This window comes from Hylobates moloch, unplaced genomic scaffold, assembly GCF_009828535.3.
Source record: "Hylobates moloch isolate HMO894 unplaced genomic scaffold, HMol_V3 SCAFFOLD_19, whole genome shotgun sequence".
Lineage (NCBI taxonomy): Eukaryota > Metazoa > Chordata > Mammalia > Primates > Hylobatidae > Hylobates > Hylobates moloch.
The window spans coordinates 30,259,868-30,285,844 of NW_026652294.1; the positions used below are offsets into that span (position 1 = coordinate 30,259,868).

At 48.1% G+C, this 25,977-nt stretch overlaps 1 long non-coding RNA gene across 1 annotated transcript; it reads right to left on the bottom strand.

Moving 5' to 3' along the window:
- Positions 1-25,977, bottom strand: LOC116458483 (uncharacterized). Its single transcript, XR_004245336.1, has 4 exons — positions 25,654-25,977; positions 1,832-1,945; positions 1,646-1,780; positions 1-1,513 (listed from the first exon to the last, which is right to left on the bottom strand). It is a non-coding gene; the product is annotated as an uncharacterized LOC116458483 (long non-coding RNA).

A 25,977-nucleotide genomic window follows, 5' to 3' on the forward strand; every position in this document is an offset into this window, starting at 1 on the left:
TTTCATAACAGTCTCACTTTTAAGAGACAGGGTCTCACTCTGTTGCCCAGGCTGGAGTGCAGAGGCGCGTTCATGGCTCACTGCAGCCTTGACCTCCTGGGCTCAAGTGATCCTCCTGCCTCAGCCTCCCAAGCAGCTGGGACCACAGTAGATACTACCACACCCAGCTAATTTTTGAAATGTTTTTTTGTAGAGAGGGGGTTCTCACTATACTGCCCAGGCTGGTCTAGAACTCCTGACTTCAAGTGATTCTCCTGCCTCAGATTTCCAGAGCATTAGAACTACAGGCATGAACCACCATGCCCAGCCCAGTCTCGTATCAATATTTAAAAGGAAAAAATGTTGGTGCTTCAAGGTGGGAGGGATGGGGGATAAGAAACATGGTTTCCAACAAACAAGGCCAAGGTTTGTCTGCACTTTCGGCAGAGCCATCTGTGGCACCCTCCCAGTGAGCGTCACCAGTTGGGAGCTCAGCAGAGACGGTCACCAGGTCCTCACGGCTTTGTCATCCTTCTCGCCACATAGATGTCCTCTCTCCCCTGCCTTCTAGGAGCAGGTCAGTTGGAGAGGGCTCCTTTAAATTGTCACTTTATTAGTAACTAAGAAAATCAAGTTCCCATGGCTTGAAATCCTCATAGTTTCACTCTCGTGCATCAGGAAATAAAGTTCACAGAATTGCTGATAGACTTTCAAGGAGCACTCTTCCCCCCCAGCTCCCCACCACCAATTTTTTTTGGTTACAGTAATTGCTGTCTGAGCCTCAAAGGCTAGAAATCATTTTTCATCTCATGCATGAAGAATTTCCATCTGATTGATGACAGCCACGGAGCCTTTCCTTACCCACGGAGCTGCGCTAATTTGCAAGCTAAAACAATATTAGCAAATTGTTAATGGCCCATGAAACTGCAGGGGCAGCGTTAAGTGTTGTGCTCAGGACTCCCCGGCAACTACAGCTGCTCACCTAAATTCCCACAGTGGCAGCAAGAGGAGGAGGCTTCTAAACTCTGTCATGGAGGGAGAAAGGGGCTGTCTCGCTGCAGCAAACTCCTCTGCAGGATAGGCATGACAGGCGTGCCCTCAGTCACCACTGCTGTGGTGCAGACAGAGTGGGTCTGGGTAGCAGTTGGGATTGAATTTTCATGTAGTAGGAAAGCTGGCACCAACTCCCCATCCAAGCAGACGCCTGTGATCTCCTTTTACAGCTGAGCCAATGGCCTGTGTTTGCCTTTTACAGCTGAGCCAATAGCCTGTGTTTCTTTTTCAAGGGAGAAGCTGTTCTGCATGGACCATGGTGCCCACTCGGTCCCACTGCAGCCTCATAGGGCTCAGCAGATCCCATGGCGTTCCTGCCACGGCTGCCCCAGGTGCACCCAGAGCTTGGGATGCTGTACAGGCTGCTCAGGCTTGGAGGAGATGGCCAGTCCTGTGCCCGTGGGGAACGAGCAGTGGTGTCATGTCAGGACGCCAGTGTCAGGCAAGTTGGCAGCAGGTTCCTTGGCGGAAGGCCTTGCAGCTGTAAAAATACAATATTTAGGGCCCATGACGGCAGGATTCAGGTTACAAGAAGGCTGATTATTTCAGGACAGATAGGTCAAGAAAGGCACAAGACGTGGCTGTAAAGTCCAGGCACTGTCACTTAACTGACGCACTAAACAGGATTGGAGAAAAGCATGGCTGCCTCCCAAGGAGTTTTGTGGGCCGTGGGGCTTTTCATGCCAATGCTGATGCTGCTCCAAGAATATCTGGAGTTCTGTGCTAGCATCATCTTTCAACGGCTGGGCTGGAAAATAAAGGCCATCCGTCCAACAGTGACAGTCTACACACAGCTTACCTTCCTGAGCTACCTGGCTGGGCTGGGATGACAGCTCATTCCAAGATCTAAACCCATTCCAAGCGGATCACGAATTCTCATCCTGGAGATACTCCAAGGAGTATGTCACAGGTTCTGAAAAGAAATATCAAAAAGGTATCGTAAATATGTGTTGCATGTTTGAGAGTGTGTTAAATCCTCCGGAGATTCCAGTCTGAAAGAATAACCATTTTGGTTTTTGTTTTTTTTTTTAATTTTCTTGTGAGTTGGACGTGTGGAAGCAAGATGATGGGGGGAAAGAAGGGAGGAGGAGCAAGGCTGGTTTTCATCCAAGCCTGGGCAACTCCACTCACTGTGTTCAGCTCCCGTTGAGAAACCTGGAATCCTGGACCCCCCCAGGGGGCTCAGCATTTGGAAAGGACCTCCCTCCGGAGATCTTCCAGCTCAAGATGGAGAAATTCCCTCTCTAGACTCTGATAAATGGGCTTCCTGGAAGTTCCCTGGAATCAGATCCCTGCTGCCTGGCAGGGCCCCCTGCTCTGTTCGGGACGCCCTAATTGTCAGTGGGTTCTTTTCTGCAGTCCACCTGCCTCCAGCTTCTGACACACCTAATTCTGGAACTTCACATTTTCTCCTAAAGCATCGATCCAGGCCAAGGCCAGCTCAGTGCAAGCTCTACCCAAAATACAGCAACAACGGAGATGGGCACTGCAGGGAGCAGAGGACCAAAGCCCCTTCATCCCCATCCCCAGCCCCAGATGCCTGAGAGTCCCCACACTCCCTTCCCGAAGCCCCCACACAGCTCCCTCGGCAGCTGCCTCTGGGGTCTTGGCTGTTGGCACTTGACTGACACGACTGTCTTAGTCCATTCAAGCTGCTAACACAAAAATGCCATGCACTGTGTGGCCGAAGACACAGACATTTATTATTCAGTGTTCTGGAGGCTGGAAGTCCAAGATCAAGGTGCTGGGAGACTCGGTGTCTGGTGAGGGCTTCGGTCCCCAGACGGTGCCTCTTCACTGTGTCATCCTAAGGGGAGTGGGGAGGGTCTCTCCAGGCCCTTTCATAAGGACCCTCACACCATCCCTGAGGGTGGCAACGGCATCTCATAATGCCACGGAGGTGAGGATTTCCACAAACAAATGTTGGGGGGACACCCATGTTCAGCCCTTAACAGTGGCCAGCCTGCAAATGTCCCTGAAGCAGAGCCGGGAGCAGCACCAGGAAGACGGAGCCTGCTGGGCTGGGGCCAGTCCTTCCCGCACCCCACGCATGCACCCACGCGGCCCCAGGAGGGGTGGAATTTTTGTCATCATCGTCATGATTTTCCCATCCACACTGGATTCATAATAAGCTCTAAACTTAGCTGTGTTTGTGCAACCCATCCACATCTAATAAAAATGGTCGTCTATCCATTGCGGCTCACACCTAGACACTTCATCACACTATGGGCATTTTTCTACTTAATCCTTTACAGACAAGTGGGAGATTCTGACGTGCCTGTCTCTATCTTGCTGCTGAAGAAGTGGAAGGCCAGCTAGGAGGAAGCCACGTGCCCGAGGCCATCTGGCTGCTGAGAAGAACAGAGAACCTGAGGAGGCCAGGTTCGAGCTCGTGTGTCTCAGTCCAGAGCCTGCAGAATTTTGTGTCTGTCACGACGGGGTCTGAAAACCTCTTCTGGCCAGGCAGGCTGGAACCTGGGCTTATTGTGGGCCGCAGAGCAGCTCAGTGCAGCTCGAAGCCCTGCCAGACAGAAAGGGGGAACTACACGCGAGGAAAGTGTGTGCAGAAAAAACTCTTGCCTCTGCGCTAGAACGTCCGGCAGGGCCCTTCTATGAACAAGCGGCAGCACCTACGCCACGGGCAGGTTCCACTGACAGACGCCTGCCGGGCCCACTCGATCCTGACCAGCTCACTTCCCAGGGATGCGCTGGACCTGCTGGGCCTCCTGGAGCCGGCGCTCAGCTTTGCTCGGGGAGCACGGCGGTACGGGGCAGCGCATCAGAGCCTGGACTTGTGGAGTGTCCTAGGACTGCAGGAACAATGTACCTTCACAGTGGGAGCAGGAGGATTAACACGACAGGGGCTGACGCCCTCACAGCTCTGAGACCAAGGTGTCAGCAGGACCACACTCCTTCTGGAGGCCCTAGGGGAGGATCCTTCCTGCCTCTTCCAGCTTCCGGTGGTTTCAGGCCTTCCTTGGTTCGTAGACACGCGTCACCCTGTCACTCCACCCTCTGACCCTGTCTTCAGGGAGCCTTCTTCTCAGTGTCTGTGTCACGTGCCCTCTTATTATAAGGATGCCAGTATTGGACTAGGACCCCCACCCCCCCACCCCACCCCCGCCCCGGCAAACCCAGCAGGACCTCATCCTAACTTGATGACATCTACGAAGGCCCTATTGCCAAATAAGGTCACGTTCACAGGCACTGGGGCCTGGGATTTTCACTTATGTTTTGGAGGATGCAATTCAATCATAGCTCTAAACAAAGACATGGCTTTGGAGGATGGGAGCTAGACTGTTGGAAATAATATGGACGTATGGACACGTGTTACTAAATCGAGAGAGGGGAGATCATTAACATGTGACATCATTTGGCTCTTATTAAAAAGCCTGATCGCTGCATTGTAATAAGTTTTCCAAAAGAACGGTCAGCAAGAATCAGTTTCAAGATCAATAATCTCAAAATTACATGTAAGTCAGATAAAAGTTTAATTCTCTTAATTGGGAATTTAGTTAATTTAGACACTGGCTAAGCTGTTTCCTTTTGATGTATAAAGACATAATACACATTTATATGTAAGATAAATGCAGAAGCAGAAGTTGGACAAAACTACAATATCATCTTTGCTGATAGTCAATGCCACTTACAGATCACTATGATTTATCATCAAATCTTAAGTCTCCTAAAGACCCTCTTGGGCAGCCCTTCAGCAGCAGTGTTCACTCAAGGACAGGACACAGTGCCCAGCAGCCTCGGGTGACCTCTGTGTCTGAGGAGGAGGAGAGCAGCAGTGTTGGGTGGCAGCAGAACCCTCTCGACCAGGGTCCCTGGCGTTGCAGCAGTATCAACACAAGGCCGGGTGCAGTGTCTCACACCTGTAATCCCAGCACTGTGGGAGGCCAAGGCAGGAGAATCACCTGAGGTCAGGAGTTCAAGACCAGCCTGGCCAACATGGGGAAACCCCATCCCTACTAAAAATACAAAAATTAGCCAGGTATGGTGGCAGGCACCAGTAATCCCAGCTACTCTGGAGGCTGAGGTAGGAGAATTGCTTGAACCCAGGAGGCAGAGGTTGCAGAGAGCCAAGATCACGCCACTGCACTCCACCCTGGGTGACAGAGCAAGATACTATCTCTAAAAAAAAATAATAAAAAAAATTAAAAAGAACAAAAATTATGTTTGTTCCAGAATTTTCTTGCTTTACTGATATCTTACCTCAAAATCAACTCACATTTTCCCCAAGAAACTAAAAATCAAATACATTCCCTCTAGGGAATAAGATTACCAGGTGCTAAGGGAAATTACAATTAGAAGATGATTTGGGGCTGTGCGAGGTGGCTCACGCCTATAATCCCAGCACTTTGGGAGGCCAAGGCAGGTGGATCACCTGAGGTCTGATGATGAAACCCGTCTCTACAAAAATTAGCCAGGCATGGTGGTGCCTGCCTGTAATCCCAGCTATTTGGGAGGCTGAGGCAGGAGAATCACTTGAACCCAGGAGGCGAAGGTTGCAGTAAGCCGAGATCGCCACACTGCACTCCAGCCTGGATGACAGAGGGAGACTCTGTCTCAAAAAAAAAAAAAAAAAAAAATCAACACAAGACACTTTCCTATTAGGAAGGCAGGTGTTATTAGATCCCACAGAGAGCATTCTTGTTTTTAAGGACTCAGGAAGTCATGGAAATTGCCAAGGAAGCGGAATCAGAAGGTCTGGGCTGAAGCAGCTTGGAGCTGGCACTCACAGGTGGAGGGGCTGCCCCGGGGTGGCCCTGCAGTGGGGAGAGCAGCGTAGGTCACACGGGGCCTCCCGACTAGCAGAGTAATGGTCCTGCCAAAAAGCCATGCAACCCTCTCTGGAGAAAGGAGACAAGTGCAGCAGTGAAGAGGCACCACCAATAAGCAGGAGGTGCATCCGAATGAATTTCCTAAAATGCATCCAGCAGAGAGAGAATGAGATGGAAAATCTGAAAGCAGAAAGCATGAGAGCTTCCCAGGTGGAGGACACATCTGCTCAGACCACGCTACAGACGACAGAGAACAGAAGACGGCTTGCCAGGCACAAAGCAAATCCCAGCAAGTGGCCAAGAATGCCCATGTTTAAAACCCACACTCCCAAATAGCCCATGATTCAAACAAGGAATTATAAGAAGAATGAACAACGCTTGGAAGTGAACGATAGTGAATACATCACATACGAGGTATGTGAAATCAGGAAGAGCTTTAAGAAAACAGCATAGACTATAAAACCAGAATATGGAAAACAAAAAGGCATTAAGTATAAGAAAAGCTGAGAACAAATCAACTAAATGCTTTAGAGAAAAAATACATAGAAAAATATATAACAAAGTAGGTGTTGTGAAAAGACAAATCAAGTAAATAGTGTCTTGTGAGATTGATAAAGGGGAAAGAAGATAAGAAACTATTGGATTTTATTAATCAGGCAATTGAGAGACCAGCTGGTAATGTAGCAGATGTTGGAAAGATAGAAGGAAAAAACTTTGAACAACTTTATAAGATATATTTGAAAGCCTAAATAAAATAAACCATTTCAAAAAATCAAAACTGACTTAAGAAAAAGTAGAAATTCTGACAGTCCTATAAATACTCAATACATTTAGTATATACTTATAAACACCAGATCCAGATGGTTTTAGAGGTGAATTCTGTCAACTTTCCAGGAATAGACCATCCTCTATTTATAGCAACTCTTACAAAGCCTAGAAGAGGAATGAATTTGGTCTCCAAATCCTTAAATTAGCTGACTGTAACTTTGGTAACAAAATAAAACACACATGCTAAAACTCTATGCAAAAATATTCATAGAATAATCTGGTAATCAATTAAAAATTATGTTTGTTTTATCCAACGAATGCAAGAGTGGAATACATAAGAAAAATATATAATTTTCACTCACCAAATTCACTTATTAAAGGAGAAAAATCTTACAATTAACATATGCAAAAAAGTATTTCATAAAATCTAATGTTTATCCATTATTTTAAAAACTTGTAAAAAAGAAATAGAATAATACTTTCTTAACCCAATAAATTTAATCTACCAGAAACATGTAGCAAACAGAATCCTTAAAGATGAAATGAAATTTAATCCGTACCACACATTAAATGCAAAAATAAGTTCCAGATGGGTTAAATGTGAAAGGCAAACCTTAAAATTCTGAGAATACCATAACATAAAACCACCTCATGGTAGAGAACAATTCCGTAAAGCAAACAAGTACACAAGCACATAAAAACATTAACCATAAAATTAGAAACTGATCAATTTGTTTATGTTAAAATGTAAAATACCTGTTCAGCAAGACGCCTTTAGCTTGTGACAAAGTCATAAACTGTGTAAAGTTAGAAACATACAACTAACAAAAGAAGCTATTGATCTGAAACAAAAAAAAAAAAAATCAATAGAAAACAGGTAAGTCACTGAACAAAACAAAAGGATAACACTCCTGGGGTTTGGCTAGAAGCTCGTTTCACAGGTTTTCCTTTTTACCATAATGCCTTGTAGCTTTCACCCATATGACATATATGATTGTTTATGTGTCCAACACAGAGGAGGTTTATTAACCCGTAGGAATTAAATTCCAGAGTCCATGTGATGCAAAGCTGACTCACATCACCCAAGATTCCCTTTCTTGGGGATTGTTTACCATGCCTTCCTTTGGGCAGTCTTCAACCTGAGTCTGGCTTCCTTCTTGGCCACAAGAAGATTATCTGTCTTCTCTGTCACAGCTCCTGTGAGACTCACCTCTGACTCCCTTGTTGACCTATAGCCAGACCAGACACAGACCTTTCCCCTTAATGGACCTGCTGACAAGACTGGACAGGGGCCCTTCCCCTTCCACCCCTCACCAACTCCTCAATCTCTGCCTCATGAGTGATTCGCTAGGAACAGAACTTTGTGACCCCAAAACCAACTGGGCACAGAGACAAACATGTCCTGTGTTTGTCTGAGTGACAGAGGGTTTTCCTGCTTAGGAAACCTCCTGGCTGTGATGTGATATCTCCAGGCCTGGGTGCTCTTGGCCTGAAGCAAATCCATCCGCTCACTTGTTGGTGTTTTGCCTTTGACATTTCTAGCCTGACTTGAGTGCTTGCCAATTTGGAAAAGTTTGGGGCAACAATGTAAGAATGAAAGGGCGATAACCATTCTGAATTGTTGTGGAGGTTAGAGCACCTTTGATCCACCCCTGTCAGCACAGCTTTGAAAACAGAAAGTGCTTCCAGGGCGTCAGGCACAGAGGCAGGTGCACGCCCCGTGGGTATCCCTGTCTCCATCCCGGAGGCCCCCACACCTGCAGCAACCCTGACGAGCGGCCATGTGCACGTGTGTGTGTGTTGGGTGAAGGCAGAGGGCGTCACTCTTGAGTCTTACCCACCCCAGTGTGTGTTGGGTGAAGGCAGAAGGCATCACTCTTGAGTCCTACCCACCCCATGATGCAGCACTGTTTCAACAGTTAGCGGAGGAGCTTGCACCAAAAGTCAGGAGAGTGTCTCTGTGTGTGGCCAGGGCTGGAAATCCCATCCAGGACCCATCTTTCCCACACTACACCAGGAAGGGAGGGGGAGAAGGTCACCAGCGCCTAGAGGCTGCCATCTCTGTCTCCATCATGCCCGGGGCTGCTGGTTGGCTGTAGGCAAGATGAATTTTCATTCAAAGATGTCTACTGTGGAATTCATTGACACTTTTGTTTTTTTAGGTACTAAGTATTTTACAATGCACCCTATCGTGGAATCTTTATGATGAGCAAATAAAGAGAATATGGGGGCTTAGGGAAGCCCCACCTTCAGGGGTCACCTGGACATTGTTCAACGTGTCTGTGCCTGTCCCCAGGACCTGAGTGTCCGAAGGACTGCCGTCCACTTAGAATAAAGTGGTTTGCGATGGCTGAGACTTCATACTATCATCAAAATAATTGTAGAAATGCACAATTTTGCAGGAAGAAGATCATGTTTTTGGAACTAGAGGTTTTCAACCTGACTTCCCTGAATCTTCTCTTTCCCCTTGAATCGGTGTGAGCACACGCGTCTCCCATGAGCTCCAGTTCTGGGACACTGGCACAGCTTTAGTTAATTAACAGGAGTGAGTCAGCGAGGTTGAAAATATGTATTGCAAATCGATGTGAGGGAGAGCTCCAGCTGTCTGAAGGATCGTGGGGCTGTGGATTTTAAAAATGCACCTCTTCATTTGGCTCCTATTCCAGTCCAACCTCTTGCAAACTTGAAAACTCGTAGAATAATCATGTCATAGAAAGGGTTATTGCAACTGCTAACGTAGAGAGACGCCTTCTTCCTGTCGACTCTCACAGCTGCCAGCCCCTCCCCGAGACGGAGGGAGCTCTAGAATGAAAGTCTTCCAACACTTCTCCACGCTGAGCTTCTCAGGGGCGTCTGTGGCTTCCGGATAGGGTAGGAAGGCTGAGCTTAACGGATAAAGCCTTTCATGATCCGTCCCTGCATCATTTTCTCTCCCGATTCTTCACCAACCATCACCTTCTCTGGAGACTTCTGCTAGAATTCCCACCAGGATGTTCCATAGGCTCCCGGCTCCAGCACTGCCTGCCTTCTCCAGCCGCCTAGGCACTGGGCATCTTTACCGCCTCCTCCTTGAGACCTCCGCCCCCGCCACACACACACACACACACACACACACACACACACACACACACACACACCTGTTGCTTCCTCCCTGATCCCCAGCTGCTCAGCACACAGGTCCCTCTCCGAGCTCCCGCCCAGGGCTGTGTGGAGCCCTGGTATCCCAGAGGAGGTGCGCTGAATCCTGCCCACAAAATTGAACAAAGTGCCAACAAGGAATCAAACGTACCTGCAACGTTATCCCAGCGAAAGTCAGCGTTCACACTTCAATGCCGTGCCAGGCTTTCTCTATGTCTGTGTACCTTAAAATGCTAAAATGGGACCACGGCGCACCTCCTGGTTTTCAGCTGGAACCTGCCTCACTTGGACCTGGTGACAGAGCGAATTAACTGGTAGGGCTCAGTCTCCTGACCTCTCCTTGGCTGCCTCAGTTACCCTGCTGCTGATGAGGATGGCCACTTTCTGCTATCACCTGCGGCTCTCTCATGCAACGGTCCCCAACTTTTTAGCACCAGGGACTGGTTTTTTGGAAGACAATTTTCCCACGGATGGAAGTGGGGTGGAGAACGATTTCAGGATGATTTATTCACTGGGCACTTTATTTCCATTATTATTCCACTGCAATATATGATAGAATAATTACACAACTCACCATCATGTAGAATCAGTGGCAGCCCTGAGCTTGTTTTCCTTCAACCAGAGGATCCCGTATGGGGGTGATGGGAGACAGGGACAGATCATCAGGCATTGGATCCTCCTGCGCAGTTCACAATAGGGTTCGCGGTCCTGCGAGAATCCGATGCTGCTGTTGATCTGGCAGAAGGTGGAGCTCGGACGGTCATGCTCTCTCGCCCGTCACCCACCTCCTACTACAGGGCCCCGTTCCTAACTGGCCGGTATGTGTGGGGTTGGGGACCCGTGCTCTAACTCACACCTGGCATCACGCACTGTTACAGACCCTTGGAGGGCTGTGGGTGGGGGCTCAACATCTGCTGAAGTGGAAAAGCCGATTCTCACAGCTCACTACTTAAGTGTATTATTTTTAACTTTTGATTCACTTTGTTAAATTGGCCTTTAAAATTTTGTTCCAGTTGACATTCTTACCCACTATGTATAAAAAATGTCTTTTTCCCACAGACTTGCTAACATTAAGAAAATCATGTTTAATGCCTAATGTAGAAGGAAGAAGAAAAACATATGAAATGTAGCTTTTTAATTAGTGATGCCTCGATCATTTAAATTACTTACTAGAAATATTTCTTTCATCTTTCTGAGTTTGATACTTTGTGTAGTTTGACTCTTTCCCTGATTTTCTCAAGAAAAAGTTAAAATAAATCATGAGAAACATTGAAAGAACTCCTTCTGAGACTTTGGAAGTAAGAATTTCCAGCTTTCTCTGCTGATGGAAACTGCCTGAGATGACTTCTGCATCCTGAGGACAATCTAATTTTCCAGCAGAAAGCGAGAGAGTTCATTTCTCTATTCTTCTTCTTAGAAAAAGAAAAATCATTCTAAGCTTTTATTTTAATTCCCTCCAGGAAAACAAAGTGAAAAAAACATTGCTTCTGGGCCTTCTGTGTTCCTCCCGCACCCCTTGCCTCCTGGCTTGAATTGGCAAAGCTCATCAAGCATGAAAATTCTCCCAGCGCCTGCAGAAGTGGCTTCAGCATCAACCCTTGTTAGAAGCAAGCGGCTGTGTTTTAACTTTTAAAATATTCTCTCTGCTTTTACAAGCATCACATTTTCTCCCAATCACCCACATTGATACGAAGTTTGCACCTGAGGCTGAGTCTATGTGTTATATGCCCAGGCTTCCCAGAAAGTCGTCCTCACATTCTCTATAGATGCAGGTTTGCCTGGGCTGGAAATTGGTGGTCCCATCTTGAGTATTGTGTGTAGGCATGTATGCAGATTGTGTGTGTGTGTGTGTGATTTATTTTAAGGAACTGGCTCGTGCAGTTATGGAGGCTGACAAGGTTGAAATCTGTAGGGCAGGCCAGCGGGCTGGAGATTCGGGCAGAGCATCTGTGTTAGTCTCGAGGCAGAATTCCATCTCCTCCAGGAAATCTGTTTTGCTCCGAAGGCCACTAGCTGACCAGGTGAGGTCCCCCACATGCTCGAGGGCCACCCACTTAAGGTCAGCTGTTGTGGCTGTGAAGCACATCTACACAACATCTTCAGAGCACTGTCCAAACTGGTGTTTGTGCAAACAACTGGGGACCACAGTGTAGCCAAGCTGACACATAAAATCAGCAGTCTTATATGCACATGTGTCCATGTGTGTATGTGTGTGTGCATGTGTGTCTGTGGGTGCATGTGTGCACGTGTGTTCATCCATGTGTGTGTGCATGTGTGTGCATGTGTGCATGCGTACATGTGTGTGCATGTGTTATGCATCTGTGCATGTGTGTCCATGTATGTGTGCACCTGTCTCTGCACATGTGTCAGTGTGTGTGCATGTTTCTATATGTGTAGGTGTGTGTGCGTGAATGCACGTGTGTGTGCATGTGTGTATGCATATGTATGCGCATATATGTGCATGCACGTGTGTCCGTGTGTGAGCACGTGTGTCTGTTGCATGTGTCCATGTGTGTATGTGTGTGTGTGCATGTGTGTGCATATGTCTATGTGTGTATGTGTGTGTCCGTGTGTGTATGCATGCACGCATGCGTGTGTGCGTGTGTGCATCTGTGGGTGCACATATACAAGTGTATATAATTCTGCCTCAGGTTGGCTGACCTGGCATTTTCCCTTCATGGTGACTGCAGCCTCGTTAGCCATGACTCAGTTCCTTCTGTGAGGAGTGACAGCTCCACGGCATGAGGCCTGGGACAGGTGTCCCTGGCTATTCTGCATCCAGTCCATCTTTCTGAAAAACAACATCATGGCAGCGTTGGTCCAGTTCGGGGGCTCACCAGAAGCCTCACTCCAGCTGGGCCACGAGTGTCAGGGCAGGAGGTCACCATCCAAGCCCCACACTCACCACCGGCCCAGCCTTCTGCAGTGGGTCTGGGGTTGTGACTCCCAGCCTTGGGGGCATCAGCTTGACCAACTCATGCTGGATCTTCTGACTGGGTGTCCACCGTTTTCCCTTAGACGCCCCCACCTACCTTCCAGTACCCGCTACTTGGGCCCACACCACAGACTCTGTGTAAATCTGTGCCTCTCTTCCTACCAGGGTGGGGGATCCTTCACCTGACCCACTGCATTGGCCTGAGTAGAATCTAAGCTCCTGAGCTGTACTCTGTGAAGGCATGCCAGCATCCTTGCCTCAGCCCCAAAACCATCTTCTCAGCCAGTGAGGAGCCCCTCCCAGCCCCTGGCTCCTCGCAGTTAGTCCTCACCTGGGGCCACCCTCCACATCTCAGAAGATCCCCCACCCCTCAGTCCAAGCTCTTTCTGTCTCTCAACTTTAACCTCTCTCACACTAAGGGATGGTTCCCATCAGGAATACGGTTTCTTTTGTACCATCCTCTTTAAGATGGATGTAAAAAGCAGGCGTGGAACTTCCAGAAACCCGGGCTGCCTGCTGGCCCCACCTGCTCCTCCTTGCCACCTCCCTTCACCACTGGCACAGGGAAGCGTGGAGCTGCTGCAGGACCACTGTGGCTGAGCTTGTCACACACCATGCCTGGTTTCATCACGGAATTCTCAGATAGCCATGCAGAGATTCCATGTTCACTTGCAAATCAGGAAGCTGAGGCTCAAGGTGTATTCAAATAGGGCAATATTTTTATAACATGCAGGATCATTTATGATCAACATTCCTTTTTTGTTATTTTTTTCTTGAGACGGAGTGTCATTCTTGTCACCCAGGCTAGAGTGCAGTGGCACAATCTCAGCTCACTGCAACCTCTGCCTCCCGGATTCAAGCAGTTCTCCTGCCTCAGCCTCCCAAGTAGCTGGGATTACAGGGGCCTGCCACCACGCCCGGCTAATTTTTGTATTTTTAGTAGAGATGGGGTGTCACCATATTGGTCAGGCTGGTCTCGAACTCCTGACCTCAGGTGATCCAGCCACTTTGGCCTCCCAAAGTGCTGGGATTACAGGCATGAGCCACTGTACCTGGCTTTTTTTGGGGGGGCGTAGGGAGCTTTTTTCTTTTTTTTTGGACAGAGTCTTCCTCTGTTTCCCAGGCTGCAGTGCAGTGGTGCGATCTTGGCTCACTGCAACCTCCACTTCCCGGGTTCAAGTGATTCTCCTGCTTCAGCTTCCCAAGTAGCTGGGATTACAAGTGTGCACCATCATGCCTGGCTAATTTTTGTATTTTTTAGTAGAGACAGGGTTTCACCATATATTGTTCAGGCTGGTCTTGAACTCCTGACCTCAGGTGATTTGCCCACCTCGGCCTCCCAAAGTGCTGGGATTACAGGCGTTGAGCCACCGCGCCCAGCCTAGGATCAACATTAACAAACAATTACGGCAATAGGGACATTCTAAAACTGTAGGAATTAAGGCAGTGAGGTATGAACTTAGAGACAAACAGATCCTAACAGAAGCCTCAAAAATAGATCCACACATGTATGGAAACAACATTTGTGGTGTTATAGAAATATTATGGCTGAGACAATTGACTGAAAAATTTAAAATAAAGAAACAGGTAAATGCAAAACCGTTCATTAAGCCCTGAGGAAGAAACGCTGTGTGTTTGCCACAGCTGCCCCTGCTGGGACACAGGGAGACTGCCTTTCCCAGCTCCTTCCCTCCAGCTGGGGGCCATGTGACTTGAGTCTTGGCTCCTGGAGCGCAGGTGGAAATGCTTCCCATTCCAAACCTGAGAACACCTGTTCCACCTCCAGCCCTCAGTTCTGCTGACTGTCCTTCGGAGCAACATATTTAAGATGGCAGCGTGGGGGCCCGGGAGCAGCCTGAATCCCCCAGTCACCACCTGTCTGCAGAGCTCCGAGGGCAGCCCCCAGCCCACGCCAGGGTGTGAGACTCCTGGGAGGTAACATCGGTGCCACTGAGATTCCTGCTGTCCTTTTACTTTCCCCCAACAACACAGAACATCCTGCCCTGATTAATCGTACCCCTGCCTCACCATCCACGGGAAGCACTTCCAGGTGCGTTATGTCCTGGAGTGAAAAAGGAGAACTTTTAAGAATGTGGTAAAAAAAAAAAAAAAAAAAAAAATACAGTTATGCTAACACTGTGAAACCCCATCTCTACTAAAAAATCCAAAAAATTAGCCAGGCGTGGTGGCGGGCGCCTGTAGTCCCAGCTATTCGGGAGGCTGAGGCAGGAGAATGGCATGAACCTGGGAGGCGGAGCTTGCAGTGAGCCGAGATCGCGCCACTGCACTCCAGCCTGAGCGACAGAGCGAGACTCCGTCTCAAAAAAAAAAAAAAAAATAGTTACACATCCCAATGACACAGGTTAGAGAAAGTTCTCCTTTTTCAAAACTGGCTACTCTAGATCTTTCACATCACCATAAATGTTTTAACACCAGCTTTTCAATTTCTATTTTGTGTTTTTGGGATTGTTTTTAGACAGAGTTTCGCTCTTGTTGCCCAGACTGGAGTGCAGTGGCGTTAGCTCACTGCAACCTCCGCCTCCCAGGTTCAAGTGATTCTCCTGCCTCAGCCTCCTGAGTAGCTGGGATTCAGGCACCCGCCACCACACCCAGCTAATTTTTGTATTTTTAGTAGAGACAGGATTTCACCATGTTGGCCAGGCTGGTCTCGAACTCCTGACCTCAGGTGATCTACCTGCCCTGTCCTCCCAAAGTGCTGGGACTACAGGCGTGAGCCACTGCACCCTGGCCTCTATTTCATTTTTAAAAAGACTATCAGGATAAGTAAATTTGGAAAGAAGAGTTATCTTGCAAATATTTCGTCTCCCAACCCATACATGTGCCATACATCTATTCCCATACCTTTAGCTCTTATTTAATTTCACTCAGCAGAGTTTTTTAGCTTTCAGTGTAAAGAGCTGGGATAGCTTTCACACAATTGATTCCTAAATATGTTTTTCCTGCTATCGTAAATGGATTTTTTTATTTCACTTTCCAATTGTTCATTGTTCTTTTACCCAAATATGATGACTTTTGCATGTTGACCTTGTTACTATGCTTATAATTTTTCTGTAGATTTGTTAGAATTTTCTGCATACACAATCATGTCACCTGCAAACAGAGAAAATGTTACTTCTTCTTTTGCTATATAAATGCATTTTAATTATTGTTCTTGCCTCGATGCTCTCTCTAGAACCTCCAGTGCACTGCTAAATAGGTTTGAGTGAACATTCTTAACTTTTTCCTGATCTTAAGACAAAACATTTAATGTCACAATATTAGGTATGGTGTTACTTGTATAATATAGATACATGATTATCTATATACACTATACATCTATATATATAGATGATTTTCATCAGGCGGAAATTTTGTTCTATCTTATTTGGCTGAGTTTTGTCATGAATAAGTGTTAAATTTTGTCAAATTATTATTCTTCATCTATTAATAACATGTTATGCTGTTCTCCTGTATTCTGTTAATAAGTAAATGGCAGTGATTACTTTTTGAATGTTGAATTCACCTCACAGGGCCTCCCTTGGACCCAGTCTGTTTTTTATTGTTATAATCTTTTTTTTAAATTATACTTTAAGTTCTGGGGTACATGTGCAGAATATGCAGGTTTGTTACATAGGTATACACGTGCCATGGTGGTTTGCTGCACCCATCAATCCATCATCTACATTAAGTAGTCTTTATTATGCCTTTGTAGTCTGCCAGGTTCTGTTTGCTAATGTTTTGTAGATCAGGGCACTTGAATCTAAGAGTCCAGTCGATGGACGAAGAACATTTGTCATTTTCTCTTCTCGTTATGCCTTTCTTGAGTGTGGCATCATGGTGTTGCTAACCTCATAAAAAGAACTGACTGGCCAGGCATGGTGGCTCACGCCTGTAATCCCAGCACTTTGGGAGGCTGAGGAGGGCAGAGCACTAGGTCAGGAGATCAAGACCATCATGGCCAACACGGGAAACCCCGTCTCTACTAAAAATACAAAAATTAGCCAGGCGTGGTGGCGGTCACCTGTAGTCCCAGCTACTTGGGAGGCTGAGGCAGGAGAATGGCTTGAACCCGGGAAGCAGAGGTTGCAGTGAGCCTAGATAGCACCACTGCACTCCAGCCTGGGTGACAGAGCGAGACTCCATCTCAAAAAATAAATAAATAAATAAATATCTGGGAAGTGTTACTTCCTCTTCCATTTGGGGGAAGTGTTGTGTAGAACAGGTGCAATTTTTTCCTGACTTCTTGTTTGTCAGAATTCACAAGTAAAATCCTGTGTCTCTGTGGTTTCCCTTTGGAGAAGGTTTATAATTTATTTATTTAATAGATAATCAAACTCTCCAGAACTTATGTTTATTCTTCAGCCATGTCTTAATTGTTAGACATTTATACAATTTATTAATACTGTCACAGAAATTTTTCTATTGTTGTTTTATTATATTTTTCTATTAGTTTTTTTACACCATCAACTTATAGCTCATATTTTATCATTGATTTTTTTCCACTCCTTTAAGTTGCTTTTCTAACTGCTTATGTTGAAAAGTCAGATTACCAATTTTAAATTTTTCTTCTTTTCTAATATAAGCGATTAAAGCTATAAGATTTCCTCCAAGCCCGATTTACTTGCATCCCCAAAATGTTACATATGCTCAAGAGATTAAAAGAAAAGATATTGGAATAATTAGAGAAACCATGGCCTTGAGGAGGACGTGCCTGGAGAGGTTCCACAAAGGAAAGCAAACAGCAAAAAACCATCGACTGGACTCTTAGATTCAAGCGCCCTGATCCCACCTGGACCTCAGCTTGGCCGCCGTCCTTGGCCACTCCTGGGGAGGAGACAGCACCTCCCGTGCTCCCCTCAGCTCCACCCTTCAGAGGCGGCGACATCCACACAAGTGGAGAAATGGCTCCTTGAGAACCACTTGGGACTGGCAGGAAATTGCATGTTTAGAATAAATGCTATATATTAAAGTTACTTAGAAAGTTCTCGGGAGAATGCAGGCCTGAGAGGGGGGTGTTCTGAGGCAGGTGTGCTGACACTGGGGCTTGCTATTTCTTTGTTCCTTGTTTGCCTTTGAGCCTGTGTGAAATTCCCGGGAGAGCAGAGAAGCCGAGCTCCCCACCTGCCCCTGCCTCAGCACTGGCCCTGGGCCAGCCTCCTCCAGGTCCCATCCCCAGCCTGCAGCCTACACACTCTCTCTGGGCCCCTCTTCACGAAGCAACCCTGGAAAGGCGGGCACTGGGGAACTCAGCCTCCCGACGGCCCCAGGGGCGTGAAGCTGCCTCCGTGTGCCTTTAACGTCCATGTTCCAGCCTGGTAGACACAGATGCGCCCTCCCATTTGTTCTCTAGGTCATAACTATAATCACCACTGCTTTGCTAATTAATGCAAATTGCAAGCGTTCCTGTTGGAAACAAGCGTTCTGGCTTTTGTCAGTGGCCATCCATCTTCCAGGCTTGCCTCTGTGACCTCCCAGGGCTGCGGACAATTCTCCCAGGGGGCAGCAGCCGTCCATCCGCCCTCTCCCTGTCTGGGAAGGTCACCAGTACTGCCCCATCATGAGAAATGCTGGGGAGTTAGGGCAGTGGCCGTCCATCCGCCCTCGCCCTGCCGGGAAGCTGAGGCAGCAGCTGTCCATCTGCCCTCTCCCTGTCTGGGAAGGTCACCAGTACTGCCCCATCATGAGAAACGCTGGGGAGTTGAGAGGGTGAAGGCCAGTGGGATGGACTCGGGTGGCCTCTCCACAGGTGTCCCGCACGTGGGGTCTGGGATCTAAACAGGGGCACCAGGCCTTCCTCAGTGTCTGTGGGTTGGCGCTGCACACCGGGGCTGACATCTCCAAGGCCTCAGGGCCAGTAGAGGGTGGCAGTTGGTCAGCCACCGTGGGGGAGGACGGCAGACGAAGGCTGGACGGGAATGGTTCTGCAGCTCAGCATCAGGGAAGAGCTGGCCCCTCCTCGCCCAACCCCCCGCTAGCCTCCTGGCCATGGGTACGTCCTCAGTCCTCAGCACGGGCCAGGAGTGAGCCAGCAGCACCACTGGAGGGCTCAGGGCACAGCTGAGTCCGTGTCATTCCCATCCTCAGGGGTCCTCAGATGAGCCGTTCTCCACGTCTGTGACCATCCTCACTGGGCAGATGAGGAAGCTGAGATGCAGACCCCCAGAAGGATGAGAAAGAATCCAGTTCTCGGCTTTGTGGCTGGCGCACTGGTGCCCTCCAGGCACTTCAGGAAGCCGAAGGACAAATCACGAATCCACCTCCCACCTGGATCTGTCCCGGCAACCTTGGTCCTCAGACAGGCTGAGGTGGGCAGAGCTCACCCGAGGCAGCCTCAGGAAGAGGGAAACTGGGCACGTCCTCCCCAGCCCCGCTCTCTAAGGCAGCGTGGCCGCCAGGTGGCACAACCGGCTGAAGCTGTCCTCGTCACGGGAGCTTGGAGCCCCATCCCACAGCCTCCTCACACGTCCCCCATGGGAGCTGCTCCTGTCCTAATAACCTGCACCAATAACGAGCGAGAACAAGGAGAAGTGACACCTGCCGAGTGTGCTGCGGGCGTTGGCCTTCAGTGAAGTCCCGTGGAGGTTCCCGTGAGGCGAGCCTGGAGGGTTTGGGATGGTGCTAGAGCGGAAGGGCTTCTGTGTTTGGGTTTTGTTGGCCTTTGACTGCTGACTACAATTCACTCCTTAAAGGCTGAATCTAGAGAAGGGATTCCAGCAAAGCCCACGTGCGTTTGGCAGGGCGGCGGGTGGGTCAGTGAAGCCCAGAGGGGCAGTGGGTCAGAGGTTTCTGCAGCCCTGTGATGGCTTTTATTTCAGCAACTGTGTTTGCGTTCCCATGATCTTTCATTGGCTTTTTTCAAAGTTACTTGTTCTTGTTTCATGGATGGAGTGCAATTATAGTGACCACATTTCAGGCACTATTCTAAGTGCTGTGCAGATAACTGTCAACTCACTCGACCTTCAGGAAACCACCCATTAGAATCCATTACCAGAACTTGGCTAGGCACAGTGGCTCACGCCTGTAATCCCAGCACTTTGGGAGGCCGAGGCGGGTGGATCACCTGAGGTCAGGAGTTCGAGACCAACCTGGCCAACATGCTAAAACCCCATTTCAACCAGAAATACAAAAAATTAGCCAGGCGTGGTGGCAGTCGCCTGTAATCCCAGCTACTTGAGAAGCTGAGGCAGGAGAATCGCTTGAACCCGGGAGGCAGAAATTGCAGTGAGCCGAGATCGCACCATTGCACTCCAGCCTGGGCAACAAGAGCAAAACTCCATCTCAAAAGAAAAAAAAAATGAAAAAATAAAAATAAAAAAATAAAAGAATCCATTACCAGAACTTTAGACTCAAGGAAACAGACACGGGCGAGTGAAGCGGATTTTCTGAGAGAGGCCTTTCCTCCTCGTTCTGGGGGCACTGATTACAATTCCCTTAAGATGCTTCAGCAGAAATGTCCCACCTTAAACAGAAGCGCCCAGGGGTATAAATTCCCTTTTTAATTTGATGTGTGCAGTTTATCATCACAGGATTTCTCACAAAACCCTCAGTCTGTCAAGAACCCCCTTCTTTGCTGTAAGCACAGTCATGTATATGCACCTTACACGCTTCTGAGAGCTGCCTGTCATGTCAGGAATACAGACATGGGAGGGAAAGGCTGCGGCACCCACATGAACTCAAGTCAGGTGACATCAATTCCTTTAGCGGAGTGTCTGCAGGAATTGGCCCCACTGGACACCCTGTGAGCCCATCTCGCTGAGGCCCACACTGACACCGCATTCAGCATGCCTGGCTTCCAGCAAGTGGACGCCCTGTGATCTGTACTGACTGTGTGATCCATATTGACCGTGTGATCCGTGCTGGCCGTGTGATCCGTGCTGTGTGATCCACGCTGACCTTGTGACCCATGCTGGCCGTGTGACCCGTGCTGGCCGTGTGACCCGTGCTGTGTGATCCGTGCTGACTGTGTGACCCATGCTGACTCTGTGACCCACGCTGGTGCTTCGCTTCCCATGGATAGAAACCATTTCTCCACAGATTGTCCTCACCAAGCAAGTCCTGCTTGTTGCCTAAGTTGGCTGCCATGCCCCTGCTGGTTTCTGCGTCCATCACTCGCCTTCCTCACCCATGCGCGTACCCCCGCCATCAGGGAGACCGACCGTACCCTGAGCCCCTGCCTCGCCATGCTGCTGCTCACAGAACCTCAAGCAAGGAATTCTTCTCTGTGTAAAATATGACTCTTCACACACATTCATTTTTAAATTATCATTCAAAATTATATCAAGCTTTGTAAAGAAAGCAAACGGTGTGCATGTGGAGAGACTTGTAGGTCCCTAGAGCCACACAGCCGTGCCCATCCGCCGTGACCCCTGCCCAGTGCTCCCAGGAGCCTGCAGGTGAAGCCGCTCTCGGCCACTCTCTCCCCCGGACTGGGTCATCCCAACGACACTGTGTCATCTTGACCTCACCCCAGTCCAGCCGTCATTCTCTGTCAAAGAAAGAAATTAGTCAGGTTTCATGAGGCTTAGGCCTGGGAATTTACTACTCTGCTTTAGAAAAAAAGCTTCTTTTACAAGCACGATAAAAATGCAAATTAAAGTTAAATGAATCAGAAAAAAAGATCTCCATCTTTCCAAAGCATAACCCCAGTTATGTTTCCCATGAATGCCTCCAAAGACCTCCTCTGAACGTATTATTAGAGCCATGAAGTTTCAGACAATTGATGGGTTCTCCTTCGGCATTAAGCTAAATAACAGCATCTTATGGGTCAACAAAAAGACGTCTGTGCCTTTTGGCTACAATTAAGATTGAGGTTGGATTTGCACTTCACTTTAATTACTAATAGATTAACCCAAGTCTAAAAGACCATCCATAATTAGCATTTTGTTGATTGATTTGTTGCAAAGAAATGACCCTGATTATGCCCTTAGTAATCAGTTTATAGCTAATCGGCTTTCTTTCATTAAAATATAAAGAGCCATCCATAAAAAGTGATCAAGGTGTGTGGGGATCGTAAATGGCACAGAAATGCTGTCACTTGTCAAGGTGGCTCTCTTTGATTTTTATGGAAATCTAATTATTCAGTGAATTAAGGGATCTGACCTCCACAGGAAGGCAGTGGGTGACTTCCAGACATTGGTCACCCAAGGGGAAGGCCAAGGTTGTGTCAGATGCTGAGCGAAGATGGCACTGTTTGCAGCCACAGCGAGGTGGACTGATTTATTGTTGACAAAAATGGCAGTCAGTAGACCGTAATTAAAGACTTGCCGCACAGCTCAAAAAAGCCAAAATATTCAGAGATTGCAATTAATTCCTTGGCAATGACAATGCCTAATTAGATATAATCCTTCTTACTCTAGATAAAAACAAAACGAAACAATTCCTGGAGAAGCAAAGACCAGAAAGGGAAAATTCATATTCTAAGCAAAGGTCAGATGCACCTCTTGCCTTCCACATCTGTTTGGCTGTAAGAGTCTCCACTAAAAAATAACCTCTGTTATTATCACCTATGTGCTTTTCGATTGCGACGTGAGCGGGACTGAGTCAGGAAGTCTGAGTGCATCTAAAGGAGAATGCTTGCTGGAGAGGAATCCGTGCTGCCCTCCCTCTCTTCCCCTCAGAGGAGAAGCCACCAGGACCCCATTCCAGTCACGACGCCAGAGCCCAGAGCTGCACGAGGATCCCAAATCCACCTGCTCGGGCACAGCTGCCAGCAGCGTGTCCCATTCCTCACGTCCAGGTGACTGTGGGCACCTTCACCATGTCTCCCCGTTTTTTCTCACTGTTTTCCTTTCCTGCCATTTTTAGTAAAGATTACCTACTGCTGCACCTCGGTGTTTCTGCTTTCCAGCGCCTGGCGTGAGAGTAGCCACACAGTCTTCTCTTATGCATGAGGAGCCAGTGGAGGAACTCAGATGGCCAACCCCACACCTGCAGCAGGTGTGGAGGTGGAAGGCAGGAAAGAAAAGGACTCCAGCAGCCCTCCATTCGTCCCCGGAGAAATTAGCAGTTAGGAGTGAATGAATGAATGAGGAATGAACGAATGAGTAGGAAAAGCAACCCAGCCCAGCTTCCTTCCTCCCACCTTTCACTATGGAAAAGCCCTCAGAGCCACGATCCTCTGCGGCCATGGTGGCCGTGGGCTGGCCTAGTGGAGCTGGGGTGTCCCAGACAAGCAGCGTCTGCCAGGCAGACAGAGGCAGCAGACGCCCCCAGGCTCCTGGTCAGAGCCCACACAGGGCAGGAAGCATGTCCACACGGGTCCAGGACACTGGGCTCCCATGTGGGTCCTAGCGCCACTGAGGACCTCCGTCCGCACAGAGCGGGAGGCTTTCAGGGAAGCGCCTCGGCGCCCAGCTCAAATCGCCCCGGACAGCAGCCTCGGGAAGGAGTTAGCCCCCATTTTTCTTCTTAGTCTTTGGATTGTCTGGAGTTTGGAGCTGGTGACATACGCTGAAGTCTCTCTAGCCTCCCAGAGTGCAGAGGCCGAATCCAGCAGCATTGCTGTGTTTGTGCTGTGTTTATTATGCCGTGACCTTGCATTTCTACCCAGGGATTCTTGGTTTCAGTGCTTGATGGGAAATAATAACATTTCCCATTAAGACAAATGACTTCGACTCATAAAGTGCGTGGATTTCAATGACATAAGGGGGTCCTGTCATGGGGTGTCCTTCCATGGGAGGGGAGAGGAAGGAGGAGCTGGCCTGAGCCAGAGGGTCACCAGAAGCCCCCTCTCCGAGACACTGACAGCCCAGTGGAGGGAGGAGGGGGTTGGTGGTACAGGAGGATGGCAGCTCCCTCTTGAGCCTCCCTGAGGCCGGCCCTAAATGGGCCTCCCTCGCCCTGCATCTTCTGTGATTCCATTTTCATTTCCATCATGAGAACATTCTTGCAGGTTTTAAAAGGTAAACACCACTTAATACAATTCTTTCTTGCTGAAACCACTGTCATGTGGGGATGTCTGTGATTTACAGCTGGGCCTCACGCAGGGCCATGCAGGAATCTAATTGGAATTGCCGAAAATTTACATATTCATTTAGAAGTGACAGTTTTAATATAGTGTATCCTTACCCCAAAACACGTGAGATGTTTCATTTTGTAGATATTCTCTTGTCATTTAGTAATGCCCTGTACTTCTCTTCATGTGTGCTGTGTCTTTCTGGAGAAATGGTGTCCTATGTTTGTGCCTGTGCGTGTGCAAGAGAGTATATTTCTAGTTCTATTTCTAGCACTGATTGCTAGAAGCGAGAAAAAAAATTTTTTTTTTTGAGATGAAGTTTCGTACTGTTGCCCAGGCTGGAGTGCAATGGCATGATCTCGGCTCACTGCAACCTCCGCCTCCTGGGTTCAAGCGATTCTCCTGCCTCAGCCTCCCGAGTAGCTGGGATTACAGGCATGTGCCACCACAGCCGGTTAATTTTGCACTTTTAGTAGAGATGGAGTTTCACCATGTTGGCCAGGCTGGTCTAGATACTCCCGACCTCAGGTGATCCACCCTCCTCAGTCTCCCAAAGTTCTGGGATTACAAGCGTGAGCCACCATGCCCAGCCTATGTTTCCTTTATATCCAGCCACATTGCTGAATTTTCCCCTCTGAGCTCCCTCGGTTCTAGGGCACCTCCGCCTACTCATAAGCTTCCGCAACCACCACCGCTGGAGACTAGATGGGGACCATGAGGAGTCCTCAGAGCATCTCCTGGGAGGCAGGCACCTCCCCTCCCCTTGCACACCATTGGCCAAAGCAAGTCACATGGCCTGGCCTGTCTTTCCTGAAACACAGGACACATGAAAGAACCAGAGATATGAGTGAGCACCAGCAATGTCCAGAATGTGACCATTTAAATAATTTACTTTAAATGTGATTGACTTATGATCAAAGAGTGGGGTGGATCCTATCAGCATTACGGGGTTTGTTCAGGTCCGTGTGTGTGTTTGTATGTGTGTGCCCACATGTGTGAAGGATTTTTGCAAATTTTTTATGTCTATATAAAAATGCACATTCTCTGCTTGAGGCGTGTAAGTCTCTCTATCTAACCTCAACACATTTGTGGGTTTTATCACACAATTCTCATATGCATTTGGTTATTTGTCTCTACATCTTTAAAATTCTAAGACAGGCCAGGTGCGGTGGCTCACACCTGTAATTAGGTCAGGAGTTTGAGACCAGCGTGGCCAACATGATGAAACCCCGTCTCTACTAAAAATACAAAAATTAGCCGGGTGTGGTGGTGCACGCCTGTAACCCCAGCTACTCGGGAGGCTGAGGCAGGAGAACTGCTTGAACCTGGGAGGCGGAGGTTGCAGTGACCTGAGATTGCACCACTGCACTCCAGCCTGGGTGACAGAGCAAGACTCCATCTCAAAAAATAAAAAATAAAATTCTAAGATAGATTCATTGAAATAGCACATTGGATTTTTCTCAGGACCTTCTTCTCATGCTTAGAACAGTTCTCGCTTCATGCATCTACCTGCCAGGCTTTTACCCACGTTCACCAGGTTTATGTTTTATTGATGTACAATCAGCCATTCTATTCAATGTCATTATTTCAACCTTAGATTCTACATTGTCTAACAATAATTTTCCCTTCTTACTCTTTGGGTATGTATTTCTCTGGCTGTACCCTTGCAGATCCTTCTGTTATTTCTCCGAGTCAATTACTAATGATGTATGTCTGACATATTCACAAAACGGTGCCTGCAAGGTACAGCTCAGTGAACTTTCACCCAGCAGGACGCGCGTGTCACCAGATTAATAAAGACTACATTACCGCGTCCTGAAGTCCTTCCTGTCCTCTGCACATGCCCAGAGATAACTGCAATCTTAGCTTTTATCAACGCATTCGTTTTTGCACATTATATAAATAGAATCGTAAAGTACTTTGTATTTTCCAGTTAGTTCCTTTTGCACATTTTCTTCGCGAGGTTCATCTGCACTGTTGAGAGTAGTTGCGGAGGGTTCATTTGGCTTGCCAGATAACATTTCATCCTGAATAGTTACCTTTTTCCAAGTTTTCGATCTTTTTTTACCACAGACGAGTATTACCGCCGTTTCCCTTTTCCGTTGTGAGGAAGAGCAGAGCCCTGACATCCCTGTGAGCATCTTTCAGGGAGTGTGCAGGACTTTCTGTGGGCTGTGCTCCCCATGATTTGGCGGAATCATAGAGCTCGTATGTCAACGTCGCTGGGTAACCGCCACAGGTTTTCCGCTGTGCTAGTACCGTTTCCTTCTCCCACCAGCACCGCGTACACGCTCTTTCCTCCCACATCCTGTCCGGCGCTGTAAGCCTCTCTCTCCTTCCGTGCTGTCTCCATCCCGTGGCAC